This window comes from Sminthopsis crassicaudata, chromosome 6, assembly GCF_048593235.1.
Source record: "Sminthopsis crassicaudata isolate SCR6 chromosome 6, ASM4859323v1, whole genome shotgun sequence".
In the NCBI taxonomy this organism is placed as follows: Eukaryota; Metazoa; Chordata; class Mammalia; order Dasyuromorphia; family Dasyuridae; genus Sminthopsis; species Sminthopsis crassicaudata.
This window is the reverse complement of record NC_133622.1, coordinates 119,826,132-119,839,554: the sequence shown is the minus strand read 5'-3', so window position 1 is coordinate 119,839,554 and position 13,423 is coordinate 119,826,132.

The following is a 13,423-nucleotide window of genomic DNA, read 5'->3' as shown; positions in this document are numbered from 1 at the left end:
AAAAGTAAATATACATAAATTCTGTCTTAGGTGCTAGAGGTTAAATTCTGGTAGAACTGAGATATGACATGAAACTGCCCTTAGGAAAGTTACAAGTTTCTGAGGAAAAGTAGGAGGAGTATAAATATCTAAGTAACTGTACAAGGAGAAAAAGGTGTGATATGTCTTCTCAACTGCACAGAACTGGTTTCTAGCCTATCAATTGTGGGAACTAACAGAACAGCCTTGAGATAGGATAGTCAGAGAGTAAATAGAAGTGAGAGAAATGCCTTGCAAGCAAGGAGGGGATCTAGAAATACATGCAGGGGCCCCACCCTTAGTGGAGGGATGCAAGGTAGTATGGGGAGATGTCAATACTTGTGTCAATGGTTACATAATTAACTGTAGCCCTGACAATGAGGGGTAACAGCAACAATGGAATACATTTGATTCATAGCAGGACTTTATAATGGCAACACAAGTATTTGTCCAAGTTTGTCCAGTATTTATCTGAACTCAAAGAACACCTACTTCTGATCAAAACAATGCTATAATTATGTGATTTTGCCAAAGAGAGAGCAAAAATGATTTTTCTGATTATATTTAGTTTTCCCCAGTTATGTGTAAAAATTATAAATATTCATTTTTAAAACTTTGAGTTTCAGATTTTTTCTCTTCCTTCCTTCCCATCCCCAACTGAGAATAATATAGGTGATACATGTATAATCATGCAAAACATTTCCATATATTATGCTGTTAAAGAAAACTAAAATCAAAATAAATACTTTAAGAAAAGTAGTCTTTTTAAGAAAGGTATGCTTGAATCTGCATTCAGACACTATCAGTTCTCTGGATAGCATTATTCATCACAAGGAGTTGTCTTGGATCATTGTATTGCTGAAAATAGTTATGCCATTCAGAGCTGATCATCTTACAATATTCCTGTTATTTTACACACAATATATTTCGCTTTGCCTCAGCTCATGGAATTCTTTCCAGGTTTTTCTGAGAGCACCCTGCTCATAATTTATATTTTATAATATATAATTCTATGATTTATCATTTTAAAAAGATGGAAGATAAAAATGAACTGGAAAGAAGAGAATAGCAATGAAGAGGATTACATTTGAGAAATAACAGTGCCTTGGATACTCCCAAATTGTCCCCTGATGTAAAATGCTATCTATTCAATCCCAATATTCTGATGTGTTATTATTGATCCTTGAATACCATGACCTTAGAAATTTTCACATAACACAGGGCCCTGGAAAGTTGTATGGTAAGTATAATCAGACTAAAACTTTTGTTTTTATATAAAAGATAACTCATGTGTAATAATTTGCCTAAAAGGTATTACTAAAGATTTTTGTAATAGAAATTGGAGGTAAGTGGGTAATATATCTAAAATGAAAGGACATAGTGCAGTGCTTTTCGGGTATTTATACATAAGAAAATGAAAGAAAGTTTCCTCCACTATGTTGAGGAGATTTTCTAAGAAAACACTTCATCTCTAAACTTCAGGAATTTTCACTGACTGTTCTCCATCTCTGGAATTCTTTTTCCTTATCTTCTCTTCCTTGTTTCCTTAGAATTCAAATCCCAGCTAAAAATCCCATTTTCCATATGAAACCTTTTTAAAAATATTCATTTATTTAAAACTAATTACAACATAAGAAAAAAAATTAAAAAGACAAGGAAAATAAAAACAAAACATTGTCACTTTCCAGCAAAATATCAGGGAAGATTAAAAATGTAACAAGAGGAGGGAGAATTCTGGGAATATGGTTAAGAGGATGGTAAATTTCAAGCTCTCCTGGTTTTCCCCACAAATAAAGCAAAAATTTGTGAAAAATACACAATATTATTGCCAAATTTTGAAACCCCGTAATTAAAGAGAACACAGTCCAATGAAAAATCAAGAAGCTTGGGACAGAATAAGGGTCTTTATAATACAACTTGAGAAAATCTGAAGAAAGACCCCGGGGTAGGAATTAACCTGTCTGAAGTGCAGGCTAGCTCCTTAGAAACACCTTATGGGGATCCCTTGGGTTATCTAAGTGTGGCTGAATTCTCAGCAGGAATCTCAAACACTTTCCCTTCTCTGACTCTTAGTCAAATGGGGGTTTGAGTCCAAGAGGACTGAGTGAACCTTGGCTGTTTAGGAATGCCAGGCCCAGGTATCCTAGTGCGCCTGGTGAGTGCACAGGGAGTGGGGCAGGGATGCTGCTGGGTGTTGGCACCTGCAGGAAGATGGAGCTCTAGGTTTAGGGTTCCTGGCCAGAGGAGAGAGCTGAAGGAAAGCTTGAGCATCATCCTTCATCCCACAATTAGAGGTGCTTCCATAAATACCTCTTATTTTAAAGAAATAAACCAGCAAGGAAGAAAAAAAACCCTATCGTTGAAGCACATTATGGGAACATAGAAGTCTAGGGTTCACCTTCAAAGAAGGATACTGTAGTTAAAAAAAATACATAAAAGCTTCTACCCCAAAGAGGTGAAATGGCTCCCCATCTCACAAGAATTTATAGAAGAACACAAAAAAGAATTTAAAAATCAAATGAGAGACATTAAGGAAAAACTAAAAGAAAATCCAAGAAAAATAAGATGAAAAAAAAAAAAGCTAACCAACTAGAAAAGGAGGTACACTCAAAGATTAAAATAATTCTTTGAAAATTAGAATTGGGTAAGGGGAAGCCAGTGAATGAGAGACTAAGGAATAACTAAACAGATTATAAAGAATGAGAAAATAGGACAATGTGAAATATAAGAAAAATGATAGATCTGGAGACTAGATCAAGAAGATAAAATGTAAGAATAATTGGATTGCTAGAAAGTTGTGACCAAAAATAGAACCTTGACAAAATAATACAGGAAATAATCCAAGATAATTGTACTGCACTGATAGAACATGAGGAGAAAGTAGAAATAGGGAAAAAAATCCACCAATCACCACCCCAAAAAGATCTTTTGTGAAAAATATACAATATTATTGCCAAATTTTGAAATTCCCAGATTAAAGATAAAATTTTGCAAGAAACACAAAATTCAAATATGCTGGAGCTACAATTATAATTGTACAGGACTTATCAGCAGCCACAACAAAAGACCTCAGGTCCTGGAATATGTTCTAACAATCAAAAGAACTAGACGTGTGAAAAAAATATCATATCCAGCAAACATATCTATAATTTTGAATGAGAAAAAAATTGGCATCCAATGAACTTGAGGATTTTTTCAGGACCAAAACCAAATTTGGCAGAAAATTTAACATATAAAAGCCAATATGAAAAATCAATTTTAAGGAATTCAACATGAACAAAAATTTTTTAAATGCAAAATGAATGCTATATGTTTAAGATTCACATTAACCATAGGCTAGCTCAAAAGAAATAGTGAAAGAGTTAAGGTAAAAGTTTTAATCATGGAGGCAGTTAGGTGGTACAGTGGATAGAGCACCAGCTCTGAAGTCAGGAGGACCTGAGTTCAAATGTGACCTCAGATTTCCTAGTTGTGTGACCCTGGGCAAGTCATTTAATCTTAATTGCCTCAGTCAAAAAAAATTGTGATCATGTTATACAAATGAGGTGTAGGTGTAGAGGAAGAATAGACACAGGGCCATTAAAGGGGGGAGGAAGACTTGTAATTCTGAAAACCTACTCACATAAGGAATGGGTTTAGTAGGCAATACTATATGTATACTTTGATAAATATAGTACCCTCCAAAATTTATAAAGAAATAAAAGGGGAGGAATAAGTGAATGGGGAAGCAAAGTATCAGGGAAGAAGACAAGGAAGGGATCCTTGAGAGGGGAGAGGTTAAATAATAGCAAGACACGTTATAGAGCAGAATTTAATTAAAGAGTCAGCAGAGATAGAAAAGACGTGTGTATATGTGGGGTGTGCGTGTGTGTATATATCTACATAAATATATTTTCTCAACTATAGCTTGCTTGGAGGTAACGGGGAATGACAGGGAGAAAAAGAATAAAGCAAATAAAGTACACAACAGAGAACCAAAGAACAATTTACAAGGAAGTAAAGAAAAAATGGATATTCATGAATATAATTTCTTCTACTAATATATATATATATATATATATATATATATATATATATATATATATATATATATATATATATATATATAATATATCATATTTGAAGTTCTAAATGCTACGATAAAAAAGTTTATTCTTTATTTGGCAGGAACAAAGAGGGACGCCCTAAAGAGTTTAAGTAAAGGAAATGAATTGTTCAGAGATCTACAGATGAAAGGGATCTTTAAAGTCATTTAGTGTAATTCTCACATTTTACAAATGAAAAAAAAAAAACAAAACAAACCAAGGTCCAAAGAAGTTAAGTGAAAATAACTCATTTTCTTTCCATTTAAGGTTTCTTTACTTCCTTTCCTATTATTTTCTGGGATACCATTATTCTACCAGTTATCCAGGGTCCCATTGTTATGTTTGTGTTATCTTTGATGAGTCACTCTCTCTTACTCCCCATATCTGTTGCTGAGGCCTGTAGACTCTTCTTGTCTAATATTACTACTACCTTGGATCAGACCTTCATCACATTTTGCCTAGCTTATGAAAATAGCATTATAATTGGTTTCCCTGGGTCTTATCTATCCCTGCTTCAGATCATTACTCATTTACTCCAAAATTATCTTCTCAAAGTGAATTGCTGACTATATCATAACCCTCACAATATTCAACAAACTATAAAAGTAACTTATAACACCCTTTATTGTTTTTTAAAGTACTTCATACTCTCCTGTTTTCTTATGCTTTTCCTTGTCTCCCTACTTGGCCTCCCCTACACATGTACTCTACAATTTAGTTTTCTAGTGATACTCGTTTTCTTTATTTTTCATTTCCTTCTTTTTTCCTTTCTTAATCACTTTATTTTTTCTGGATATTCATGTATAGTAACTTTTTAAATACACATTTCTTCATGAATCATGTTGGGAGATAAAACACAGAGTAAAACGGAAAAAATCACAAGACAGAAAAAAAAAGCAGAAAAAAGAACTGAACATAATATGTGTTGATTTACATTCAATTTCCATAGTTCTCTTTCTGGATGCAGATGACATTTTTTTTTTATTTATAACTTTTCCCCACAGTATATATGCATGAGTAATTTTTTTATAATATTATCCCTTGTGCTCATTTTTCCAAATTATCCCCCCCTCCCTCCACTCCCTCCCCCTGATGACAGGCAATCCCATACATTTTACATGTGTTACAATGTAACCTAGATACAACATATGTATGTAAATATCATTTTCTTGTTGCACATTAAGTATTAGATTCCGAAGGTATAAATAACCTGGGTAGATAGACAGTAGTGCTAACAATTTACATTCACTTCCCAGTGTTCCTTCTCTGGGTGTAGTTATTTCTGTCCATCATTGATCAACTGGAAGTGAGTTGGATCTTCTTTATGTTGAAGATATTCCATCAGAATACCTCTTCATATAGCACTTAAGTGTACAGCGATCTTCTGGTTCTGTTCATTTCACTCAGCATCAGTTGATGTAAGTCTCTCCAAGCCTCTCTGTATTCCTCCTGCTGGTCATTTCTTACAGAGCAATAATATTCCATAACTTTCATATATCATAATTTACCCAACCATTCTCCAACTGAGGGGCATCCATTCAACTTCCAGTTTCTAGCTACAACAAAAAGAGCTGCCACAAACATTTTGGCACATATATGTCTCTTTCTGCTCTTTAGTATTTCTTTGGGATATAAGCCCAGTAGTAGCACTGCTGGGTCAAAGGGTATGCACAGCTTGATAGTTTTTTGGGCATAGTTCCAAATTGCTCTCCAGAATGGCTGGATTCTTTCACAACTCCACCAACAATGTATTAGTGTCCCAGTTTTCCCACATCCCCTCCAACATTCATCATTATTTGTTCCTGTCATCTTAGCCAATCTGACAGGTGTGTAGTGGTATCTCAGAGTGGTCTTAATTTGCATTTCTCTGATCAGTAGTGATTTGGAACACTCTTTCATGTGAGTGGATATAGTTTCAATTTCTTCCTCTGAGAATTGTCTGTTCATAACCTTTGACCATTTATCAATTGGAGAATGGTTCGGTTTCTTATAAATTAGGGTCAGTTCTCTATATATTTTGGAAATGAGACCTTTGTCAGAACCTTTCCTTTTAAAAATATTTTCCCAATTTGTTACTTCCCTTCTAATCTTGTTTGCATTAGTATTATTTGTATAGAAACTTTTTAGTTTGATGTAATCAAAATCTTCTATTTTGTGATCAATAATGATCTCTAGTTCTCCTCTGGTCATAAATTCCTTCCTCCTCCACAAGTCTGAGAGGTAGACTTTCCTCTGTTCCTCTAAGCTATTTATTATCTCCCTCTTTATGCCTAAATCAAGGACCCATTTTGATCTTATCTTGGTATATGGTGTTAAGTGTGGATCCATATCTAATTTCTGCCATATTAATTTCCACTTTTCCCAACAGTTTTTTCCAAATAATGAATTTTTGTCCCTAATGTTGGTATCTTTGGGTTTGTCAAAGATTAGGTTGCTATAGATGTACCCTTTTTTGTCCTTTGTATCTAATCTGTTCCACTGATCTACAGTCTATTTCTTAGCCAGTAGCAAATGGTTTTGGTGACTGCTGCTATATAATATAGCTTTAGATCAGGTACACTTAGACCACCTTCCTCTGAGTTTTTTTTTCATTAGTTCCCTTGCAATTCTCGACCTTTTATTCTTCCATATGAATTTTGTTGTTATTTTTTCTAGGTCATTGAAATAGTTTCTTGGGAGTCTGATTGGTATAGCACTAAATAAATAGATTAGTTTGGGGAGTATTGTCATCTTTATTATATTTGCTCGGCCTATCCAAGAGCACTGAATGTCTTTTCAATTATTTAAATCTGACTTTGTTTTTGTGGCAAGTGTTTTGTAATTTTTCTCATATAATTCCTGACTTTTCTTTGGTAGATGGATTCCCAAATACTTTATACTCTCAACATTTGTTTGGAATGGAATTTCTCTTTGTATCTCTTGCTGTTGCATTTTGCTAGTGATATATAAAAATGCTGAGGATTTATGTGGATTTATTTTGTATCCTGCCACTTTGCTGAATTTTTTTTATTATATATATATATATATATATTTTATAATATTATCCCTTGTATTCATTTTTCCAAATTATCGCCCCCTCCCTCTATTCCCTCCCCCCGATGACAGGCAATCCCATACATTTTACATGTGTTACAATATAGTCTAGGTACAATACATGTGTGTGAATATCATTTTCTTGTTGCACAATAAACATTAGATTCCGAAGGTACATGCAACCTGGGCAGGCAGATATTAGTGCTAACAATTTACATTCACTTCCCAGTGTTTCTTCTCTGGGTGTAGCTACCTCTGTCCATCATTGATCAACTGGAAGTGAGTTGGTTTTGCTTTATGTTGAAGATTTCCACTTCCATCAGAATACATCCTCATACAGTATTGTTGTTGAAGTGTACAGTGATCTTCTGGTTCTGCTCATTTCACTCAGCATCAGTTGATTTAAGTCTCTCCAGGCCTCTCTGTATTCCTCCTGCTGGTCATTTCTTACAGAGCAATAATATTCCATAACCTTCATATACCACAATTTACCTAACCATTCTCCAACTGATGGACATCCATTCATCTTCCAGTTTCTAGCTACAACAAAAAGAGCTGCCACAAACATTTTGGCACATATATGTCTCTTTCCGCTCTTTAGTATTTCTTTGGGATATAATCCCAGTACTAGCGCTGCTGGGTCAAAGGGTATGAACAGTTTGATAACTTTTTGGGCATAATTCCAGATTGCTCTCCAGAATGGCTGGATTCTTTCTCAACTCCACCAGCAATGTATTAGTGTCCCAGTTTCCCCACATCCCCTCCAACATTCATCATTATTTGTTCCTGTCATCTTAGCCAATCTGACAGGTGTGTAGTGGTATCTCAGAGTGGTCTTAATTTGCATTTCTCTGATCAGTAGTGATTTGGAACACTCTTTCATGTGAGTGGATATAATTTCAATTTTTTCCTCTGAGAATTGTCTGTTCATATCCTTTGACCATTTATCAATTGGAGAATGGTTCGGTTTCTTATAAATTAGGGTCAGTTCTCTATATATTTTGGAAATGAGACCTTTGTCAGAACCTTTGTTTTTAAAAATATTTTCCCAATTTGTTACTTCCCTTCTAATCTTGTTTGCATTAGTATTATTTGTACAGAAACTTTTTAGTTTGATGTAATCAAAATCTTCTATTTTGTGATCAATAATGATCTCTAGTTCTCCTCTGGTCATAAATTCCTTCCTCCTCCACAAGTCTGAGAGGTAGATTATCCTCTGTTCCTCTAATCTATTTATTATCTCCCTCTTTATGCCTAAATCATGGACCCATTTTGATCTTATCTTGGTATATGGTGTTAATTGTGGATCCATATCTAATTTCTGCCATACTAATTTCCAGTTTTCCCAACAGTTTTTTCCGAATAATGAATTTTTATCCCTAATGTTGGTATCTTTGGGTTTGTCAAAGATTAGGTTGCTATAGATGTACCCTTTTTTGTCCTTTGTATCTAATCTGTTCCACTGATCTACCGGTCTATTTCTTAGCCAATACCAAATGGTTTTGGTGACTGCTGCTATATAATATAGCTTTAGATCAGGTAAACTTAGACCACCTTCCTCTGAGTTTTTTTTTTTTCATTAGTTCCCTTGCAATTCTCGACCTTTTATTCTTCCATATGAATTTTGTTGTTATTTTTTCTAGGTCATTGAAATAGTTTCTTGGGAGTCTGATTGGTATAGCACTAAATAAATAGATTAGTTTGGGGAGTATTGTCATCTTTATTATATTCGCTCGGCCTATCCAAGAGCACTGAATGTCTTTCCAATTATTTAAATCTGATTTTATTTTTGTGGCAAGTGTTTTGTAGTTTTTCTCATATAATTCCTGACTTTTCTTTGGTAGATGGATTCCCAAATACTTTATACTCTCAACATTTGTTTGGAATGGAATTTCTCTTTGTATCTCTTGCTGTTGCATTTTGTTAGTGATATATAAAAATGCCGAGGATTTATGTGAATTTATTTTGTATCCTGCCACTTTGCTGAAATTTTGAATTATTTCTAGTAGCTTTTTAGCAGAGTCTTTGGGGTTCTCTAAGTATACCATCATGTCATCTGCAAAAAGTGATAGTTTAATTTCCTCATTTCCTACTCTAATTCCTTGAATCTCTTTCTCGGCTCTTATTGCCGAGGCTAGCGTTTCTAGTACTCTATTGAATAGTAATGGTGATAGTGGGCAACCTTGTTTCACTCCTGATCTTACTGGGAAAGGTTGCAGTTTATTTCTATTGCATATTATGCTTACTGACGGTCTTAAATATATGCTCCTGAGTATTCTAAGGAATAGTCCATTTATTCCTATACTCTCAAGAGTTTTTAGTAGGAATGGATGTTGGATTTTGTCAAATGCTTTTTCTGCATCTATTGAGATGATCATATGGTTCTTATTAATTTGATTATTAATATGGTCAATTATATTAATAGTTTTCCTAATATTAAACCAGCCCTGCATTCCTGGAATAAATCCTACTTGATCATAGTGTATTGTCCTGGACATGATTTTCTGAAGTCTTTTTGCTAATATCTTATTTAAGATTTTAGCATCAATATTCATTAAGGAGATTGGTCTATAATTTTTTTTCTCAGTTTTCGATCGACCTGGTTTAGGTATCAGTACCATGTCTGTGTCATAAAAGGAGTTTGGTAGGACTCCTTCATCCCCTATTTTTTCAAATAATTTATATAACATTGGGGCTAATTGTTCTTTAAATGTTTGGTAGAATTCACATGTGAATCCATCTGGCCCTGGGGATTTTTTCCTGGGGAGTTGATTAATAGCTTGTTCTATTTCTTTTTCTGAAATGGGACTATTTAAGCAATTTATTTCCTCCTCTGTTAATCTAGGGAGCCTATCTTTTTGGAGGAAGTCATCCATTTCACTTAAGTTTTCAAATTTATTGGCATAAAGTTGGGCAAAGTAACTCCTTATTATTTCTCTAATTTCCTCTTCATTGGTGGAAAGATCCCCCTTTTCATTTGTAAGACTATCAATTTGATTTTCCTCTTTCTTTTTTTTGATCAAATTTACCAAAGGTTTATCTATTTTATTGGCTTTTTCATAAAGCCAACTCTTGGTTTTATTTATTAATTCAATAGTTTTTTTACTTTCAATATTATTGATTTCTCCTTTTAATTTTTGTATGTCAAGTTTAATTTTTGGTTGCGGGTTTATAATTTGGTCTTTTTCTAGCCTTTTAAGTTGTAAGCCCAATTAGTTAATCTTCTCTTTCTCTATTTTCTTCAAATAAACCTCTAAAGATATAAAATTTCCCTTTTTATTGCTTTGGCTGCATCCCAAAGATTTTGATATGATGTCTCATCATTGTCATTATCTTGAGTGAAATTGTTAATTGTTTCTATAATTTGCTCTTTCACCCAGTCATTCTTTAAGATGAGATTATTCAGTTTCCAATTACTTTTTGGTCTATTTACCCCTAACTTTTTACTGAATGTAGCTTTTATTGCATTGTGATCTGAGAAGAAGGCATTTATTATTACTGCCTTCCTACATTTAATTTTGAGATCTTTATGTCCTAATATATGGTCTATTTTTGTATAGGATCCATGGACTGCTGAGAAGAAAGTATATTCCTTTCTATTACCATTCAGTTTTCTCCAAAGGTCTATCATATCTAGTTTTTCTAATGTTCTATTTACTTTTTTAATTTCTTTCTTGTTTGTTTTGTGGTTTGATTTGTCTAAATCTGAGAGTGCAAGGTTGAGATCTCCCCCTATTATAGTTTTACTCTCTATTTCTTCTTGCAATTCTCTTAACTTTTCCATTTGAAAGTTAGATGCTATACCACTTGGTGCATATATGTTTAGTATTGATATGGCTTCATTATTTATGCTACCTTTCAGCAGGATATAGTTTCCTTCCTTATCTCTTTTAACTAGATCAACTTCTGCTTTTGCTTGATCTGAGATAAGGATAGCTACCCCTGCTTTTTTGGCTTTACCTGAAGCATAATAGATTCTGCTCCAACCTTTTACCTTTACTCTGTATGTATCTCCCTGATTTAAGTGTGTTTCCTGTAAACAACATATTGTAGGGTTCTGATTTTTGATCCAGTGTGCTATCTGTCTCCGTTTGATGGGAGCGTTCATCCCATTCACATTTACAATTAAAATTACTAATTCTGTATTTCCTGCCATCATATTATCCCCAGATTATGCTTTTTCCCTTGACCCCCTTGAACCCCTTCCCCGATATTTAATTTATAGACCCCACTTGTGATGTGCAGCCCTCCCTCTTTTAGTATCCCTCCCCCTCCCTCCAAGTCCCTTCCCTTATTCTCCTTTTCCTTTTCCCTTTTCTTCTCCCCCCTTTTAATGAGGTGAGAGAGAATTCTCTGAAAAACAAATATGTCAATTATTTACTCTTTGATCCTCTTCTGATGACAGTAAGACTCACACAATGTTTCTCCCCCTCTCTAAATTCCCTCAGATATGGTATATTTTCTATGCCTCTTCCTGGGATGTACTTTCCCTCTTTTTATCACTCCTTCCCCTTTTTCTGATACTACCCCCATCCCTTTACTACCCCCCTTTTTATATATCAGTAAAATCAAATTATCCATGCATACTTTCTACATATCCACAACAGAGATACAGTTCTCAACGGTTCTGTGTACCTTTTTCTGTTTCTCTTCAGTCTTGTGGATGTAGATCAGATTTTTTGTTTAAGTCTGGTTTTTTTCTTAGAAACATATGGAATTCCTCTATTTCATTGAATGACCATCTTCTTCCTTGGAACAAAATGCTAAACTTAGCTGGGTAGTTTATTATTGGTTGCAATCTTTTGGTTTCGGAATATCAGGTTCCAGGCCCTTTGATCTTTTAATGTGGAGGCAGCCAAATCTTGAGTGACCCTTCTTGTGGCACCTTGGTATTTAAATTGTTTTTTTTTCTAGCTCCTTGGAAGATTTTCTCCTTTGTGTGGTAATTCTGCAGCTTAGTCACAATATTCCTTGGTGTTCTTTTTTTAGAGTCTATTTCAGAAGGAGTTCAATGAAATCTTTCCACATCTACTTTCCCTTCTGTTTCTATTATCTCTGGACAGTTCTCTTTGATAATTTCCTGTAAAATAGAATCTAAACTCTTTTTTTGGTCATAGTTTTCGGGAAGTCCAATGATCCGCAGATTATCTCTCCTAGATCTATTTTCCAGGTCTATAGATTTTCCCAGTAAGTATTTGATGTTATTCTCCAGCTTTACATATTTTTTTGGTTTTGTTTTGTTTGACTGATTCTTGGGTTCTCTGTGCATCATTCATTTCTATTTGTTCCATCCTGACTTTTAAGGAGTTATTTTCTTCTTTCACAGTTTTTAGTTCTTTTTGTAAATGCCCAATTTCGTTTTTAAATGAATTATTTTGCTCTGTTGAATTTTTTTCTATTTCCCTAATTTTTTTTGAGAATTATTTTCTTTTTCCAATTCAGAAATCCTATTTTCTTGAGACTTTTTATCTTTTCCAATTCAGGAATCCTAGTTTCCTGTGATTTTTTAACCTTTTCTAATTCATAAATTTTGTTTCCCTGCATCTCCTGTGAATTCTTTATTTTTTCCAACTCCACTTTCCGAACGTTGTTATTCTCTATCATAGCTTCTCATTCCTTTCCCCATTTTTCTTCAAAGTCTCTTAACTTTTTAATAGTCTCTTCTAGGAGAGAGTTATGTGATGGGGGTCAGGAATCGTTCCCCTTTAGGCTGTTATCTGCTGACTCTCTGTTGTTAACTTCCTTGGAGTTGGATACCCGCTCTTTCTCTGTGTAGAAGGAATCGATAGTTTTTCTTTGCTTTTTACTCATATTTAAAAAATCTTTTGGGGTCTGTCCCTGGGGTAGGAAATTATTTATTTATTTCTTTAACAGGTTCCTCCCAGACTGGATGGATGCAGTGGCTCCGGCACCTGAGCAAAGAGAGAGCTCTGGGAGAGAGTTCCCCTCCCCCTCCCTGGAAGTGCCTCAGAGGTGATTAGCAGGGCTGCCCTTTAAGGGCGCAGTGTGTCCTAGCAACTTCCCTGAGGTTTAAGACTGAACAGTAAAGGCGACACAAAACCCAGCCTATGCGTCCCGGTGGGGCATGGATGTCAGTAGCAGGTGACATGAAAATCCCCTGCACTCAAACTGGAAGTATCTGCCAGAAACCGTGGTCCCTATTTCAAAGGTTCCTAACCCCGAATGATTGGAAATCCATAGCTAGGACATGTATAGAACCTGGACAAAACCTATTGTGGCTTTCAAAGTTTCATGAATTATGTAGAATTCAAGTAAGATGCAATATG